Consider the following 19,894-nt stretch of genomic DNA (forward strand, 5'->3'; position numbering starts at 1 on the left):
GGAGAAGGCACATTTGAAAAGCTATGAAGGGGCCATGGAATTCCTATGTTCAGAGTTGGCCCCTGGGGGCAGAATTAGGAGCAGAGGGTGAAATGGCAAAAAGCGAAATTGAGATTTCACAGAAGGTAGAATGTCCCAAAAATTAGAGATATCCCAAAGTGGAATGGGTTATCTCAAGGAATCGATTCCTGCTTAGTGGAGATCTTTCAGTAAACTCTAAATGACCAAGTAATGATCATGCTGCAGATTTCTTTTTTGAGGTACAAGTTTAACTAGACGGCAGAAGAGGTCCCTTCCAACTCTGAAATTCCATGATCCCTCAATATCTGACCTACCCATCCTCCAGGGAAGTACATGCCTGCAGCCCAAATAGTAAAGTCATACTATCTCCAACAATGCGCTAGTTGAAAGCACTCTACTCTCACTCTTTTCAAATTACCCAATATTTGCTTTTCTCTACTCCTTAATTTTTTCTTTTGTATCATCACATCAAAGTCGACTTATATCCACACTCTCTGTCTATGTATACCACTTCTAACTACCTTAATAAGGATACAATTCTCAAGAGTTACAAGTATCATCTTCCCATGTAGGGATGTCCAACAGTTTAACCTTATTGAATAACATGATTTTTTTCTCTCCTGTTTGCTTTCTTTATGCTTCTCTTGAGTCTTGTATTTGAAGATCGAATTTTCTCTTTAGTTCCGGTCTTTTCATCAGAAAAGTTTGAAAGTAACTTATTTCATTGAATATCCATCTTTTCCCTGAAAGATTATGCTCAATTTTCCTGGGTAGTTGATTCTTGGTTGTAATGCTAACCCCTCTGCCTTCCTGAATATCATATTCTAGTATCTCCAATCCTCTAATGTAGAAGCTAAGTCTTGTGTCATCCTGACTACAGTTCTTTGATACTGAATTGTTTCTTTCTGGCTGCTTGCAGTATTTTCTCCTTGACCTGATAATTTTGGAAATTTGGCTACAAATTCTTTGGAGTCTCCATTTCCGGATCTTTCAGGAGGTGATTAGTTGATTCTTTCAATGACTAATGAACCCTCTGGTTCTAAGATATCAGGGCAATATTCCTTGATAATTTCCTGAAAGATGCTGTAAGAAATGGGAGGAGGAGTTTTGTTTCCACAGAACTAAAGGTGTACTTCCCCCACCCACCCCCCACCCCAGCTTTAGCAGATACCAGGCCTCAAGGTCAGTCAGGTGAGAGGTCAGAGGCTTGTACGCTTGTGCATGCTTTTTGAGAAGGCAGTCTGGGGAACTAGAGAGGCCAAACCCTCTTGAACCAGTTCAAGCTTATCTAGGGTCTGGTCTTGGTCGAGAATCCAAGCCTACTGATTTGCATAATTTGCATATGTTAAAGAGGGAAAGTAGGGGAAGTAAAAGAATATAGTTTAATCCTAAACTAAGACAAGGAAAATCTAATTAACTTCACTTTTGCTTCTGTATCCTTATTATCCTACCTGTTTAAACTGTATAAACTAGGAAAACTATGTAAAAAACAAAGACTGTAAACTAACCATAATTCTAGCAGGAGTGGAGGGAATGGTTACCCCTGCTCCTGCAGCTGTATTGGTGTGAGTGTTCCAGTAAGACCTATGCCTGCTCTCTCAAGGAGCATGATAAAATGCCTTTCTCTGCCTACTGTGGTCTTGAGTTCTTTGGGTAAGAACGGGCAAATCACATGGATCTTGCTAAGGTTGAGTAAAGGGAAGCAATAGGCAGTGAAAGCTCCTCCTGGGTTTACTCCTAGATCTTGCCCTGGGGTGTCCTGTGATCCCCACTGCTGCCTTAAAAGTGCTGCCACTCCTGATTCTCTTGGGGAACCCTGTGGTCTGCCCAGCTTTCTTAAGGGGACATCACTTGGGACTTCCAACCCTGTCTCAGGAGACTTGTGATCTTACTGCCATTCTAAAGGGGCCATCACTTGGGTCCTCCTTAGGGTCTGTCCCCTAGGGGGCCCTGTGATCCCCACAGATTAAGGGGGGGCTACCACTTGGTCTTCCTCAGGGAGTTCTGTGGTCTGTACAGCCTTCCCTAGGGATTATCACAGGGTTCTTCCTCAGGACTTTGGCCCTGCCTAGGAAGTCCAGTGATCCCCAAAACCACATTTCTCACAATGCTGTCCAGGCTCTTTTTTTTAATCATGGCTTTCAGGTAGTTGAATAATTCTCAAATTATCTCTCCTGTATCAATTTTCCAGGTCAGTTGTTTTCCCCATAAGGCATTTTACATTTTCTTCTGTTTTTTTCATTCTTTTGATTTTGTTAGACTGATTCTTGATCTCATAAAATCATTAGCTAATTTTTAATTTAGTTTAATTTAAATTTTCAAGGAATTATGTTCTTCAGTTAGCTTTTCTACCTCCTCTTCCATTTGGCCAATCCTATTTTTTAAAGAGTTGTTTTCTTCTGTTGATTTCTTTTCCATTTGTATTTTTTAAGGAGGTGTTTCCTTCAGCCAATTTTTGTCTTTCCTTTTCCAAGCTACTGGTTCTCTCTTGTATATCTTTCATTTCTTTACCCAATTTTTCTTCTACCTCTCTTGTTTGACTTTTAAAATCTTTTTTGAGCTCCTTCAAGAGAAGGAGCTTGAGACCTATTCATATTCCCTTTTGAGGTTTGAATGTAGGGATTTTGACAATGTTGTCCTCTTCTGAGTTTGTGGGGGTTTTGTTTGTTTTTTTTTTTTTTTTTTTTGCAGGGGGAAGGCAGGGCAATTGGGGTTAAGTAACTTGCCCAAGGTCACACAGCTAGTAAGTGTGTCACATGCCTAAAGCTGGATATGAACTCATGTCCTCCTGACTCCAGGGCCAGTGCTCTACTCACTGGCCACCTAGCTGCCCCTGAGATTGTATTTTAAACATCCCTGTCACCACACTAGCTTTCTATGGTCGAGGCTCTGTTTTATTTCTTGCTTAGTTTTTTTTTTTTTTTGGCCTGTTTCCTGGCTTTTAAAGTTGAGCTCTCTTGCTGGAGCACAGGGGGCATTGTCCCAAGCTTCTTGTACTGGGGGCCAGGGACTTGTTCACTGGCTTTGTGCACTGGGGCCTCAGGTGTTGAGGCTTGCTTACTGCACTGAGGTACCCTCGACTAGTCATGCCTGCTGTTGCCTGGGTTCTGAGGCTGGAGGCCTCATAGCTGGCCTGCTAAGCCAGAACCAAGGGGCCTTGGTTGCTGATCTTTGCTGTGGCTAAAAGCCTCCTGCTGGCTCCCTCAGAAACAATGTGTGTTGGGTTGTACTCCCCTTTTACCAAGTAAGACAGACCTTTCCTGAAATCCTTCAAAGTGATCTTAAGCTGGGAAATTTTCTCACTCTGTCTTTTTCTGAATTCTGTCTCTCCAGAATCCAATTTGGGGCTTGATCTAATGTTGTTTCCTAGGGAAACCAGGAAGAGCTCAGGCAACTTCCGGGCTTCTCTCCACCATCTTGGCTTTGCCCTTGATAGTTACTATTCTACATAAATGTTGTATTTCCTTAATAGACTGTAAGCTCCCTGAGGGGAGGAATTCTTTTATTCTGTCTTTATATCTTTATATCTGAGTTGCATGATTAAGAAATGCTACCTTTCATTACAAGCTTTTTGTTCTGGTTGTAAAACATTAGGTAGTTCCCAGAAAAGGGTGCATCATGGATGAGTGTGGCTGTCAATCCCTTGAACATGCCCTTGTGCCCTTCTGTTTGATAGGTGTTCTTCAGGGCGCCATGTATGCTTTCATAGCCATATTTCTCACTCTACAAAGTATAGGTAAGACCAATGACTCCCACAGGTAATTCATCACTTAGAACAACTTAAAGGACTTTGGGAGACATGCATAGCAGAGTATGGAGTCGCACATGGCCCACTTTGTGTTTTGGATTAAGTTTGATGATCCAAGATTGTACTCCCAGCCCCTTCCCCCACCAAAATCCCCTTATATTTATTATGAATATTCTCATAGACCTACCTGTTATCTCACCCAAAAGGTCCATAAGGGCAGGGACATTTTCATTTTTGTCTGTGTCCACAATACCTAGCACACAGTAGACACTTACTAATAAATGCCTGACAATGGACAGATGACAGCTTTAGAGCTGGAAGGGACCATAAGGGTCATCTAGTCCAACCCCCTCATTTTACAGATAAGGAAATGGTGGCCCTCTGAGGTACAATGACTCGCCCAAGGTCACCCAGGCCACAAATGGCACAGCCTGGATTCTAACCCAGATCCTTAATTTCGAAATTCAGCCCTCTTTTCATGGCATCCCAATCATATCATCTCGTGCAAAGCTATAAACCCACCTGAGCTTCAGAGAGGGTTTGCCTTGCCCAGTACATGTTCCCAGGCCCTCTCCTTGATGATCCTAATGCCACAGGGTCAGTCACAGGCAGCGTTTAGCTCAAAAGTCCAAGACTCACCTCATACCTTGCCTTCACCACAGTGACAGGTAACAAGCAGACACCTGCAACAGCCTGGGAGCCGATACCCAGCATGACAGACTGAAAGGCTGTAGGGGGCATGAGAAAGCACTGCTTCATGTAGTAGAGAGTCCTGAAGTAGATCCAACTGCAGGGACACATTTTGCAGTGGATTGTAAAGGAAGGAGTGAGAGCAAAAACAAGAGCTAGGTCGGAACCTGCCTGACACACAGTCTACAGCACAGCTGGATCTCATGGGCATTTATGTGTATTCTAAGACACCGAAAGTACCTTATGGAGAGGCAGAGTAGAGAGAACTGGCCTTGAAGGCAGGATGATCATGGGACCCCTAGCCAAGTCATTTGACCTCCAAGTGCCCCAAAGTTCCAGGACAGGTGCCCATATGAATTAGCAGAGGAAGAATCCTCTTTAACAGTCACATTTTCATTTTGGCCTCTGCTATGTGTGCCCCTCCCCCACCTGTCCCCATGGGGTACCCCCTACTAAGTAGAAGAGAAACGCAGATCTGAACTGGAAAGAGTTTCCAAACAGGAAACTGCCTACACCTATTTCTATAAACAAGCAAAACAAAACTTCAGAAGATGTATTTGCATTTTAAACAAGATAGTTAATATAAAGGAATCTTTGATTATTGGAATGCCTGTAGGAGGCATTTTCTTTTTTTCCCCCCAATTATTATTTATTTATTTAATATTTTTAGTTTTCAGCATTGATTTTCACAAGAGTTTGAATTACAAATTTCTCCCCATTTGTACCCTCCCCCCCCACTCCAAGATGGCATATATTCTGATTGCCTCATTCTCCAGTCAGCCCTCCCTTCTATCACCCCACTTCCCCCCATCCCCTTTACCCTTACTTTCTTGTAGGGCAAGATAGAGTTCTATGCACTGTTGCCTGTATACTGTATTTCCTAGTTGCATGCAATATGCAAAAACTTTTTTTTAAACATCTGCTTTTAAAACTTTGAGTTCCAAATTCTCTCCCCTCTTCCCTCCCTGCTCACCCTCCCTAAGAAGGCAAGCAATTCAACATGGGCCACAGGTGTATCATTACGCAAAACCCTTCCACAATACTCATGTTGTGAAAGATTAACTATGTTTTGCTCCTTCCTAACCTATCCCCCTTTATTGAATTTTCTCCCTTGACTCTGTCCCTTTTCAAAAGTGTTTGCTTTTGATTACCTCCTCCCCCTATCTGCCCTCCCTTCTATTGTCCCCCCTTTTTTATCTCCTTCCTCCTTCTTTCCTGTGGGGTAAGATACCCAACTGAGTGTGTACGGTACTCCCTCCTCAGGTCAAATCCGATGAGAGCAAGATTCACTCATTCCCCCTCACCTGCCCCCTCTTCCCTTCCAATGAACTGCTTTTTCTTGCCACTTTTATGCAAGATAATTTATCCCATTGTATCTCTCCCTTTCTCCCTCTGTCAATATATTCCTCTCTCATCACTTAATTTTATTTTATTTTTTTTTAGATATCATCCCTTCATATTCAAATCCCCTTGCCCTCTATCTATCTATCTATCTATCTATACATATATGTACATGCACATACATATATATAGGTATGTATGTATGTATATTTCCTTCAGCTACCCTAATACTGACGTCTCATGAATTATACTCATCATCTTTCCATGTAGGAATGTTAAAAAAAAAACTGTTCAACTTTAGTAAGTCCCTTATGATTTCTCTTTCTTGTTTACCTTTTCATGCTTCTCTTGATTCTTGTGTTTGAAAGTCACATTTTCTATTCATCTCTGGTCTTTTCACTGAGAAAGCTTGAAAGTCCTCTATTTTGTTGAAAATCTATATTTTGCCTTGGAGCATGATACTCAGTTTTGCTGGGTAGGTGATTCTTGGTTTTAATCCTAGCTCCATTGACCTCTGAAATATCATATTCCAAGCCCTTTGATCCCCTAATGTAGAAGCTGCTAGATCTTGTGTTATCCTGATTGTGTTTCCACAATACTCAAATTGTTTCATTCTGGCTGCTTGCAATATTTTCTCCTTGATCTGGGAGCTCTGGAATTTGGCAACAATATTCCTAGGAGTTTTCTTTTGGGGATCTTTATCAGGAGGCTATTAGTGGATTCTTTCAATTTCTATTTTACCCTCTGGCTCTAGAATATCAGGGCAGTTCTACTTGATAATTTCTTGAAAGATGATGTTTAGGCTCTTTTTTTGATCATGGCTTTCAGGTAGTCCAGTCATTTTAAAATTATCTCCCCTGGATCTATTTTCCAGGTCAGTGGTTTTTCCAATGAGATAGTTCATATTGTCTTCCATTTTTTTCATTCCTTTGGTTCTGTTCTATAATAGCTTGATTTCTCATACACTCACTAGCATCCACTTGCTCCAATCTAATTTTTAAGGTAATATTTTCTTCAGTGGTCTTTTGGACCTCCTTTTCCATTTGGCTAATTCTGCCTTTCAAGGCATTCTTCTCCTCATTGGCTTTTTGGAACTCTTTTGCCATTTGAGTTAGTCTATTTTTTAAGGTGTTATTTTCTTCAGGATTTTTTTGGGTCTCCTTTAGCAAGTCATTGACTTGTTTTTCATGGTTGTCTTGCACCACTCTCATTTCTCTTCCCAATTTTTCCTCTACTTCTCTTACTTGCTTTTCCAAATCCTTCTTGAGCTCTTCCATGGCCTGAGACCAATTCATGTTTTTCTTGGAGGCTTTTGATATAGGCTCTTTGACTTTGCTGACTTCTTCTGGCTGTATGTTTTGGTCTTCTTTGTCACCAAAGAAAGATTCTAAAGTCTGAGTCTGAATCCGAGAGCGTTTTCACTGCCTGGCCACGTTCCCAGCCAAATACTTGACCCTTGAGTTTTTCGTCAGGGTATGACTGCTTGTAGAGTAGTCTCAAACTTGCAGGGCTGCACTGTTGTTTTAGAGTTATTTCTACACAGTAAGTTCTGCCACACCAGCACTCCTACTCCCCCAAGAACCGCTAACCCAGACCATGACTCAGATCTAAGCAGGCTCTGCACTCCCGCTTTGATACGCCACTTAATTCCTCCCTTCAGGTGGGCCTGGGGTCAGAAGTAACTGCAGCTGTCCTCAGAGCTGCACCCCCTCCACTGCCCCTGGGGCACTGGCCAAACTGTGAACTCCTTTCACTCTGTCCCCACAGTTTTTCCCACTAACTTTCTCTGTTGTCTTTGGTGTTTGTGGGTTGAGAAGTTTGGTAACTGCCACAGCTCACTGATTCAGGGTGCTAGGGCCTGTTCCACTTAGCTCCTGGTCTGTTAGTCCAGGCGCAGCCCATGCTAGGCTCTGCTCCACTCCGCTCTCAGGTCCATGTGACAGATCTTACCCAGCAACCATCCAGGCTGTCCTGGGCTGGACCCCTGCTTCCCTCTGCTATTTCATGGGTTCTGCAGTTCTAGAATTTGTTCAGAGCCATTTTTATAGGTGTTCAGAGGGTCCTGGGGGAGAGCTTTAGGCAAGTACCTGCTTTCCAGCTGCCATCTTGGCTCTGCCCCCCATGTGGAAGGCATTTTCAAGGAGAAAGGACCTTTCTGTAAACCTTTGCTTACTGCAAGCCCACCTGCCCATATTTTGTTGGTTTTTTTTGTGGATGATGAGTCAGCAATGTGAGTCTAATTTCAGAGGTACTTGAAGATTATCACCCCTTTATACTTCTATGGCAAATGCTTGATACGAATAATATATGTGAAAATACAGATTTATAAATCGAAAGCTTCCTTTCCCACTCCTAACCTTTACCCCATATCCAACTAGTCACTAAGTCCTTTCATTCTTGTATTGGTTCCTTCCTTTCTGGTACAGTCCTCCCATTTAGATTACTCCTGGTTATAATTTCTGTGTAATATTTTAACTATCAGAACACATCTTTCTCCATTTGCCTGATGCTCAAAGAAAAGTAGTAGGACACATCAGAAAATGAAAGAAGCACCCAAGACTTCAGTCCAGCTTTACTTAACTTTATGAAAATCAGGGCCACACAAAGAACTGGAAACAAAGCAGATATCTGTCAATTACAGATTGGCTAAATAAGTTGTGGTACTTAAATGTAACGGAATATTGTGCCATAAGAAATACTGCACATGAAGGCATCAGAAAAGCATGGGTTTCATATGAACTGAGGGAGAATGAAGTAAGCAGAACTCCAAAAAACAATACCACATTACAAGAGAGAGAACAGAAAATGAATAGGATGTAACTAAGATGACCAAATTTGGAATTGTAAAGGAAATGAAAAAATATACCTTCCTCCCTTCTATGAACATATTAAGGACCATGGATATGGAGCATTACATATCCTATCAGACTCTCTTGATGGGTTAGTTGGTTTGGCTGAATTTTTTTTATCTTCCTTTCAAAATTCTTTATTACAAAAAGGCAATCTACTAACAAGAAGAGAGAATATATTCAGGGGGAAAAGGTGATATAAAAGGTAATAAAAATGTAAAAAAGAAAATTAGAGCTTCATTAGCACCTCGATAGGAAATTCTGTGACTAATATTTGTCATTTCCATCTTTTAAAGTTTGAGGGAAGAGTTATTTTATTTTTTTTCCATTTCACATACATTTCTGAATTTTACTAAAGGCCACACAAATCTGATGTTTCATGACATGTCCCTGAATCAAAGAATCACATTTTTATAACAATACTTAGAGTTAAATGGATGATTTTCTATGTCTCTAATCACATTTTCCTCCCAAATATATCTGCATTTTCATCAAAAAAAAATATCAATAGGTCTGTTACTGGTAGAATTGATATATCTTACAGAAAAGTTCAACTTCTTTGCAGAAAAAGCTCTTATAAGCTTGTGAACTCAGGGCCAGACCTAGAAAGATCATGAACTAGTTGGGTGACCTCTATGTCTCAGTTTTCTCATCTGTTTAAATGATGGGATTGAACAAGATGATTCCTTAGCATCAGTCCTTTTCTAGTACCTGTGATATTAAGGAATAATTTGAGAATAAGACAGTATGTAGCAAATGCTAAATTGTGCTGTCAGACACTAAAGAAAGGAGAAAACAGTATTTGCTAAAACTGCCTAGGAAAGTTTCATGGAAGAACTGGGGCCTGAGTGAGACCTTAGAGAATAGCTAAGTGGAATTAAAAATGGAGGGATTGACCATCAATTGGGGAATGGTTGAACAAGCTGTGGTATATTATTGCACTGTAAAAAATGACAAGCGGGATGGTTTCAGAAAACTGTGGAAGATTCATAGGAACTGATGCAAGGTGAAGTGAGCAAAACTACAAGAACATTCTACACAGTAACAGCAATATTGTAATGATGATCAAGTGCGACTCTGACAAGACAGTTCCAAAGGACTCATGGTGGAAAATACTATCCACCTCCAGAGAGACAACTGATGGACTCTGAGTGCAAATTGAAGTATAATTTTTACATTTTCCTTACTTTTCTTGCATCTTTTTTCAACATGGGCAATGTGGAAATATTTGGCATAATTTCCTGTGTATAATTGATATATTCTCAGTGGGTTGCGGAGAGGCTGGAGGGAAAGAGAGAATTTAGAACTTAAAATGTATTTTTAAAAGAATGTTAAAAATATATAATAAAATTTTAAAAGAGGGAGAGAGAGAATATTTAGGGTGGAGGTGTGTGCCTCAAGAGGCTGAAAAAAGGGAATGAGTTGGCTTCATTCAGGAGCCAGGAAGACTGATCCGAATCTTGCTTTGTGGCCCTAGACAAGTCTCATTACCTTTGTTAGTGAGTTTTCTCATTTGTAAAATCCAGATGTGATAATAGCAGCTAACTCACAGGGTGGCTGTAAAGATTAAATGAGCTGCCACAACAGAAAGGCTTTACAAACCATAGCAACAGCTAATATTTACATAGTGCTTACTATCTGTCAAGCACTGTGCTGAGCACTCTACAACGTTGTCTCATTGGAGCCTTACAACAACCCTGGAAAGGTAGATGCACTTATTATCCCCGTTGTACAGATGAGGAAACTGAGGCTAAGAAGAGTTTCAGTGACTTCCCCATGATCACACAGCTAGAGCACATTTGAACTGAGATCCTCCTGACTCCAGGCCTGGTGCTCTACCTACTGCCCCTACCTAAATGTCCAAAAAAGTCATATGAATGTTAGTTATTAGGCTTTCCTTACCATTTCATCAGTGCCATTTCTCTAAGATTACCTTCCATTTACTTTCTCCCCCACTCTTTCTCTCTCTCTCTCCTCTCCCCTTCTCTCCTTTTCCTTTCTCCCTCTCTCCCTCACCCCTCCCCCTTCCCCCTTCACCCTGTCTCCTCATCCTCCCTTACACGCATATGTGTGGATGCACACACACACACACACACACACACACACACACACAGAGGTAAATATCATAGTACCCAAAAAATTTTCATGCAGTTTTAAGATTTAATAGCTGAAACACCCTGTGCGTGTGTGTATATGTACGTGTAAATATGTGTATATGTATCTATACATAAATATACACATATGCAAATAGTCACACACATATCTACACAAACACAGTCATTTACTTGTCCCTCCCATTAGACTGAGAGTTCCTTGATGTCAGGGACTGATTTTGCCCATTTCTATCCTCCTGTGGCCGGTAGAATCTGAAATGACTCAGGGAACAAAGGTTTAACTTTTTTTAATAAAAGGAATTAAAAGTTCAAGTAGTAAAAAAAAAACATTTTTTAAGAAATCCTAGAAACATGAAAATAAATTTAAAAAAAAAACAATTGGAGAAATTCATCTTTTGACAGAAAGAACTCCTATACGGAGACCTCTGTCTTTAGTTCACATCTGGTCTCAATCTCATCTACCGTCTAGGATGTGTACATCATAGCAACCTCCCCAGCAGATTCCAACCAACGTACATAAGGACTAGTGTTTTATACAGTGTGAAGCACGATGCTACTGCAGAAACAAATTATTCTGTACTTTAAATCCCCCACCTCCTCGTCTTCTTCCGCCAAGTGTCAAAAGTACACAGCTTTGGTGAGAGTGGACTCCATGACCAGTACCACCTTTACAGGATTCTTATTCATGTAGAAGTCTGTGTGCACCACTCTGTTGTTCACCTGCAAGGGAAAAGCACAAATTACACCCGAAAATGAGTAAAATTCAATTCAGCGATTAGATGGTCGAGCTTCTGCAGGGCAGGACTGGACTTTGCCACTTTTGGGGTCTGGAAAAATGATAGGTACTTAATGAATGTTTATTGATTATTAAACAATCACTTACAAAGCATTCAGGACGCTCTAAGCTGGCCTAATTCCAGGCAAGGAGGAAAGAAAGACCAAAAAGAAACCGTGCCTGCCCTCAAGGAGTTAACATTCTAAGGCCAGATAAAATATGCACATCAATAAGCATATAAGGAGTATATGCAAAATGAAGACAAAGTAATGGGGGAGGGGAGAGATTAAGGCAGATTTCAAAGAACCCCAGAAGATTAAGTAAAAACCTTTGTATAGGAAGTAACCCAGAGCTAAATCCAGTAGAAGAGCTTGAGATCCCAAGAGGCAGAAGTGAAGACAGAGTAAATTCCAAGGAAGAGACAAAGACTGGGTCTGAGGCTACAGGACCAGAGAGCAGGCCAGTTTGGCTGAAATGGAGAAAGAAAGCAGGGGAGGGGGGGAGAGGGGAGAAGTTAGCCAGAATGTAAAGGATTTTAAATGTCAAATGAAGCAATAGGGAGCCATTGAAACTTCTTCAGCAGGGGCATGACATGTTGAAATCAATACTTCAGGAAGATTACTGGGATAACTGTGTAGAGGAGAGACTGGAAAGGGGGAGACCACTTGAGGTACTGCAGCCTCCTGGCATGAACTAAGGAGGGTCTTAACTAGGTGCTGTAGCATGAGTGGACAGAAGAGGACAGATGTAACAGATGTCGTCCTAACAATCCACAGTCTTGGCTCGAGGCCTGGGAGGATTTTCTGGAATTCTCTGGGAGGAGACAATTCTCCTGTAGAGGACGATAGCAATGTAAAGGATGATGATGATGATGATGATGATGATTTCTAATCAACTTGACACTGATTTCCCTTCATTCAGCCCAAAGAACATGGGGGCTGAGTTGTTCTTCCTACTTCCAGTCTGATATATTCTCATTAATAGACAATAATTTGACACTGATGGGATAGAAAGGGATGAGAGAGTGAAAAAGTGAAAAATGTCTACTTAATAAACACCTCAGCCCCTTGTTTACTGAGGTCACCAACGGCTGCACAATCCTGCCTTAAAAGACGTCTAAAATCTACTGAGGAAGTAAAACAACCATGAGAAGAGTTCAGAAAAGAACACATCATCTCAGGAGGAGAAAGACTTCAAGGAAGAGTGCAGGCACCCAGCCCTCATGCACACACACATACACAAGTCCTACTTAGGGAACTCCACTGAATATGCTGATAGTGTGAAATAAAAGCTTGTTAATTAGTGGAGGAAAAATAGCATAACATGGAGCATGAATCCATTTATTGATAACTCACTTGAGTAAAAAAATCCACAACATGCAGCTTCTTGCCCCTTTGCCAAAAACTTCATCTATTTCTTGAATCATCACAGAACCACCTTTCAGGTGGCATAAAGCAACATAATCTACTAGTGTAGAAATGAAAATATTGTTTATATTTTTTACTTACATGTTCTAAAAATACATATACACACACACACACACACACATACACACGGAATCTAGGAAAACCTGCAAGATACCCCTTCATTGTATAAATACTAGGACATTTCTAAATTGTCATTGAGGTGTCCAGTATTTGGACTTTTGTTGCTTCCCAAATCTGTTGGGCCCTTAACCCTACCAGTCCACTAAGAAGTCTCAGTGCATAGCCCATAAAGAATCCATGGCAGATGAGATCAGTAACTCATTTATAGTGGGCCAAGAACCAGAAAAAGCCTCTCACTGTCCAGTAAAATAGTCTGAAGGACACCAGATATTATCTGAAGCCTAGCCTATATTTTCCCAGTGATGCTTCAGCCAAGAATTTACAACTTTTAGAGTCTCACATAGACCCCATAAGGTACCTGGCTAGTCCCTAGAGCATCCTGCTCAGAGTAAGAAGGGATTCCATACCAAAGAATGTGCTATACAATATCCTCAAGCGTACAGTCAGTCAGCCTTCACCCAAAGAATTCAAGTAAGAGAAAACCTACTATCTATCCACTAAGGCAGGCAATTCCTCTTTGGACAGCACTAATTGTTTGGTGAGCTTTACTGACAGTAACCCAAAATATGCCTTTGCCCTTTATACTTTATTCTATTGGTCCTAGGGGGCACTAGGACACCAAGCACACTATCTGAATTGCAGAGTTTGAAAGGACATCAAGAGCTGTCTGCTCAAAGTCATTCCTGAACAAGAATCTACTCTACAATATGGCTGACAAATAAATAGTCATCAGGGCTTTGTTCCAAGGTCTCTAGGGTAAAGGCTGCCACCAATTCCCAATCCAGCCTACTCTGCAAATGGCTCTAAATATGGGGAAGTTTTCCCCATCATCAAACCTATACCTGCTTCTCTTCAGCTTTCACCCACTCTTCCTATTTCTGCCCTTTAGGGCCAAGCCAAATAAATCTAATCACCCTTACATATGGTAGTCTTTCAAATACTTGACAACAGTTATCATGTCACCCCCAACCTTCTCTTGTCCAACTAAACATCCCCAAATAATCTTCAAAACACATCACCATTCTAATCACTCTACTCCTACTTGTTCCAGTTTATCAATATCTTTCCTGAAATGAGGTGGTTGTTCTTGAATAGTTTTAGTCCTGTCTATACCCCACTGGGGTTTTCTTGGCAAAGATATTGGGGTGGTTTTCCATTTCCTTCTCCAGTTCATTTTACAGATGAGGAAACAGAGGTAAACAAGGTGAAGTGACTTGCCCAGGATCATATAGCTAGTAAGTGTCTGAGGGCAGATTTGAACTCAGGAAGATGAGTCCTTCTGACTCCAGACCTGGCACACTAGGCACTGCAGCACCTAGCGGCCTGCTGAGGTACTCAGCACTGAACACAATATTCCAGGTGTGCTCTGACCATAGAGAGGAAAATGGGATGATCGGACAATTTCTGAATACATTCTCTTAATGCATTTTCTGTCTACCATATCATATAATGTTGACTTCTGTTTGGCCCATAGTTCATTAAAAAATCCAGATATTTTTTCAAATGTATTACTCTATAGCCATACCACCCCTACATTTTGATTATATAGTTGAATTAAGACTTTCTATTTGTCTCTGTTAAGTTACTTCTTACTAAATTTTGACCAAAATTCTGTCATGTTGAGATCATTCTGACATCTAACTTAGTAGCACTCTCAGTTTGGTGTCATCTGAAAATTGTATAATTATGCCATCTTTGCTTTCATCTCAATAAGAGATTGAAATGTTAAACACAGAGCCAGTGGGAGTTTGCCTAGGCACAAATGGTTGACCAGAAAGCCAAAAACCCTAGTGGTTTGAATCAGTTGTCCATTAAAAAGATGTTATGTGGAATTAATTATGTTAGTCTTTGGTGATCTATGTTTACAGGGTGATGAGCAAGAACACTTTTACTATACATGTGAAACCTAAAGAACCACAACTGGATTTTGAAAAATCATGATCACCTTCACTTAACATGTCTCAGCAACACATAAAATTCATTGTCTTACCTTCTTGGGTGGAATAGATGAGATAATAATCAACGAATGTGGGTAGTCCCTTTTTCTCTGAATAATCCACTTCCATTGCTTCATCATTGGCTTGAAAAACACCACCGTCTTTTCTATCTGTTTTTGTGACATTAGACATGAATAGACAGTGAGATAAATAATCATCCAGGAATCTGATTCCAATGCCAAATGAACATATTAAAAACAAGCCCATGTCACTGTATGTACATTGGAGAGGGTAGTTCACAATTGTAGGCCCCAATAGCTCCAGAAAAGCCAGGCAAGCCAGATCCCAGTCCAAGGAGCAAACTGCACAAATATCAACAGAATCATTCCTCAGTAACCTTCCTACATTGGTAGGCCAGCTACTAGCAATTTCACCATGTTAGAGGCTAGTAGGATCTAAGCATCATAAATTTGTAACTGGAAGGAAACTTAGAGACAATCTAGCCCAATTCCTCATTTTACAAATAAGGAAATTGAGCCACAGAGAGGTTATATGACTTCCCCAATGTCACAGAGGGAGTTAGTATGAATAACGTAAGTAAAGCATTTTGCAAAATTCAAGTCTGTATAAAAATTCCAGTTATTATTAGTACGTTTTTAAATGACAGAACCAGGATTCAAACCCAGGTCCTCTGCCTCAAAACACAGTACCTTTTCCACTGCATTTTGCTAGGCCCTGAGAAACCACAAAAAATTATCCCAAAGTGAGTGAAGGAGACAAAGCCATGGGGGGAACACCCATAAAAAGTAGGAGGGGAATATTATAGTGGAAAAGCAGTAAAACCTTAGATCTTTAAATACTGAGATCTACTTAAAAGGACCCAAGACACTCTAACTTGTAAGATCCTACCATTACGGTATTTTGGGGCTAGAAACATAGACAATTTGATATCTTTATGGAGATAAAGAGGCAGCTAATAAGTATTTCCTCTTGTGATATGAAGAATGGCAGCAGAAAAAGGAAAGTCTTTCTGGGATGAAAATCAGGGTCAGGATTTCCTAGGGACAAGAAGAAAATGCATGCAGTGAAGCCTAAGAATTCTCTGTCACTCATGATGTGTTCTTTTTCCTTCTGCTTACCTCCTCTACAAGCCTGGATTACAAAGATTTTGGGTTTCCCTTGAAGTGCTGGACAGTTTTCATTGTTGAACATTTCAGAAATGTCTGATAAGATGACTCTTTCACCTAATACTGATTTTATAAAGCCTTTTCCTCCATGGGCCATAAGAGTAACAAGGCAGCAGCTAACATCATCTTTTATTCCATTTATTCCATCTCAAAACTCTGTTAATTTCTCCATTAACTCCTGCAGTAAATAGCATGGAAAAATGTGTTTATTCAAAAGATGGATCCATAACCATTTGTATTATCTACAGTAGCTCTTGGAATTCCCTCACTTTGCCCAACTTGTGACACTGATTGCTTATCTTCTAACATAAAATAGAGACCCTTAAAAGGAAGTGAGTGTCTAAGATGGCATCATCATCATCATCATCTTTGAGGGCAGCTTTGAAAAGAAACCTGGCACTCAGGAACACAGAAGGTTTAAGAAGCAAGAAAAAACTGGAAGAGTAAAACATTTCATTCTTATTACAACTGTGGGACCTTGGGATTATTTTATATGACTGCATGTGGCACCTAATGTAAATTTCATGTGAATTTTCAAGTCACAAGCTAGAAATGCAATCTCCATATGTTGTTTGCAAAAATAAAATTGAATGAATGAATGTACTAAAATCAAATATTATTTATTGGGAGTACAGTGTAAGAAATGGGAGGAGGAGTTTTGTTTCCACAGAACTAAAGGTGTGCTTCCCCGCCCTCCCCCACCCCAGCTTTAGGAGAGACCAGGCCTCAAGGTCGGTCAGGTGAGAGGTCAGAGGCTTGTATACATGTGCATACTTTCTGAGAAGGCAGTCTATGGAATTAGAGAGGCCAAACCCTCTTGAACCAGTTCAAGCTTATCTAGGGTCTGTTCTTGGTCAAGAATCCAGGCCTACTGATTTGTATAATTTGCATATGTTAAAGAGGGAAAGTAGGGGAAGTAAAAGAATATAGTTTAATCCTAAACTGAGACAAGGAAAATCTAATTAACTTCACTTTTGCTTCTGTATCCTTATTATCCTATTTATATAAACTGTATAACCTAGGAAAACTATGTAAAAAACAAAGACTGTAAACTAACCATGCCTCTATCAGGAGTGGAGGGAATGGTTACCCCTGCTCCTGCAGCTGTATCAGTGTGAGTGTTCCCCTGAGCACTACACCTGCTCTCTCGAGGAGTGTAATAAAATGCCTTCCTCTGCCCACTCTGGTCTTGAGTTCTTTGGGTGAGAATGGGCAAATCACATGGATTTTCCTAAGGTCAAGTGAAGGGAAGCAACAGGCAGCGGAAGCTTGCCGGGCTCACTCCTGGATCTTGTCTTGGGGTGCCCTGTGATCCCCACTGTGGTGTTAAGAGGGCTACCACTCTGGATTCCCTTGGGGAATTCTGTGGTCTGCATGGCCTTCTTAAGGGGACATCACTTGGGACTTCCGACCCTGTCTTGGGAGCCTTGTGATCTTACCGCCATCCTAAGGGGCCATCACTTGGGTCCTCCTTAGGGTCTGACCCCTAGGAGGCCCTGTGATCCCCACAGATTAGGGGGGGGGCTACCACATAGTCTTCCTCTAGGAGTCTTGTGGTCTGTACAGCCTTCCCTAGGGATTATCACAGGGTTCTTCCTCAGGACTTTGGCCCTGCCTAGGAAGTCCAATGATCCCCAAAGCTGCGTGTTCTCACAATTTGGGGAAGTCCAGTGATCCCCAAAACCATGTTTCTCACAACAGGAACCGCTGATAACCTCCAGGGCAAAGGGATTGACTTCCCAGGGCTGTCTTTCCCAGTCAGGAAGGGTAAAAGCCAGGCTAAAGGGGAACAAAATGGAGATAACCAGTAGGCGGCACTCTGTAGTAACCCATCCACCTAGCCATGAATCTCAAATTCTACTCAGCTCTGCAAATCTTGTAGAATCAAAGCAATTAATGGAGTATTCATGTTCCTGAAACACAGAAAGGCTTTCCTTTACAGTGGAAGTTAGGAAAACAATAGGTTCTCTAGGCCTTAAATACCACTGAAATACTTAAAAGGCTAAAAAAACTCATGAGAATATAGTAGAACTCATTAACTCCCTGACACTTGTCCCTCAATGAAAGTGCCATGATTCTTTTATCAGGGTTTTCAAAGGAAGAAGACTTTGCTGGTCAGATAATATTCATGATGACCTCATGAAAGAGGAAGTAGGCTATAAAAGTCAGGTACCAATGTTGTGGTCTCAATGCTTACCTTTTCATTAGGATCAATGCATGATATACATTCAAACTTACACTCTTCAAGCCAGTTTCTTATTCTCTTTATATCTTGTTCAGTCCCTGGTCTGCCTGTCTTCACACACATCACAAAAGCCTTTCAAATTTGGTCCATGTTATAACATTCCTGTTTATAAGTAAAATTAATAGGCACAATTTAATCCTAGGTATAGGAAAATATAACACCTTAGACACACAGGACCCTATGTTGTCTATCTCCTGCGGTCAGGGATGGGGTTTAAATGAGAGCTCAAAGTGACCATCTCTCTTTGGGGGAGGGCTGTGTGTATGTATGTATGTATGTATGTATGTGTGTGTGTGTGTGCCTAAAAATAGATTTCTTTCCTTTATAAATCCCTGAAATTCTCCCTTTCAGAGTAGGTCTAGAAATAAAAATCACTCACTCTGAAGTACATACAACCAGTAAAGCAGGGCCATTCTAACAAAACTGGCATGTGGCATCACTACCACATACAAAACGCCTGAACTGCAGAACTATTAACATCATACCACTCTGAGGTAAGGTAGGGGTTGGATTTGAGTTCATCAAGGGACCATGTACCCTGTGAGGGAACAGGAATGACAGTATCATGGATTCGCTAGGTGCTAGATACTTCTCATCCTTTCTACAAGTGAGAAACGTTAGCAGATTTCATTGGATTAGACACACTTTATAGTCCCCCAAATCTCCCCAACTCCAGAGGGATGGTACTAATGATTCCAAAGAGAATATGCCACTTAAGTCCCTGGACAGATGTGGCCTTATTCCTTCCTGCTCCCATAAATCAACCCAGAGGTGCCCAACACCAAAAGGATGGGATACAGAAAGAGCTAGAGTGGGACAAGACAGCAACTCCAGCATTCCTTGACATTTTAGCTTTGGGGAGGGGTTGGTGAGCCAAAGACAGGCTTCCTCCCATAAAGTGTCAACAAGCCCATTAGCACTTTGCTAAGAGGACAAAGAAGACCCACCTGGTTGCTGATTCTCCTAAGATAAATTAGCTGCTTTAGCATCACCCCCTGGTCTCTTGGGGTCAGGGAGCCATTTCAGTGGGGAGAGCTATTTCTAGGATGACCTGGGTAACTGAGACCAAGGAAGACAGACTCTTTACAGAAGCCATGCCTCAGTTCCACCACTCTCTTCTTTTTTTTTCCCCTAAGTTTTTGCTTGGCCTCTTTCTGGAATGCATCAGGGACTCCTCCCACTCCTTCCCCTTTCCTAGGAGCTCTGGTGGGATTGACTGCCTTGCTGCCAGATGGGGAGATAACAAAGTAGTAATGAGGGGACAAATAAGGTAACAGCTGGAAATGAGGGTGGGTCTATTAAAAAAGAAAGACCACAAGATTTGTGGGGAATGGGAGACAGTCTGGTGGAATGCTGATTCTGGAGAAAATCTAGCAGTCCAATTTGACTTGACTAGAGAATGTATGGAGGGGTGCAATAGGAAATCCGATTGAAGAGTTA

The 19,894-nt window shown here is 41.1% G+C and overlaps 1 pseudogene; it reads right to left on the minus strand.

Annotated features, from left to right (window-relative positions):
* Positions 1 to 11,235: 11,235 nt before the first annotated feature.
* LOC118850869 overlaps positions 11,236 to 19,894 on the minus strand; it is a 9,113-nt pseudogene continuing 454 nt past the window's right edge.

The sequence above is a fragment of the Trichosurus vulpecula genome, chromosome 5 (assembly GCF_011100635.1).
Source record: "Trichosurus vulpecula isolate mTriVul1 chromosome 5, mTriVul1.pri, whole genome shotgun sequence".
NCBI classification, from domain to species: Eukaryota; Metazoa; Chordata; class Mammalia; order Diprotodontia; family Phalangeridae; genus Trichosurus; species Trichosurus vulpecula.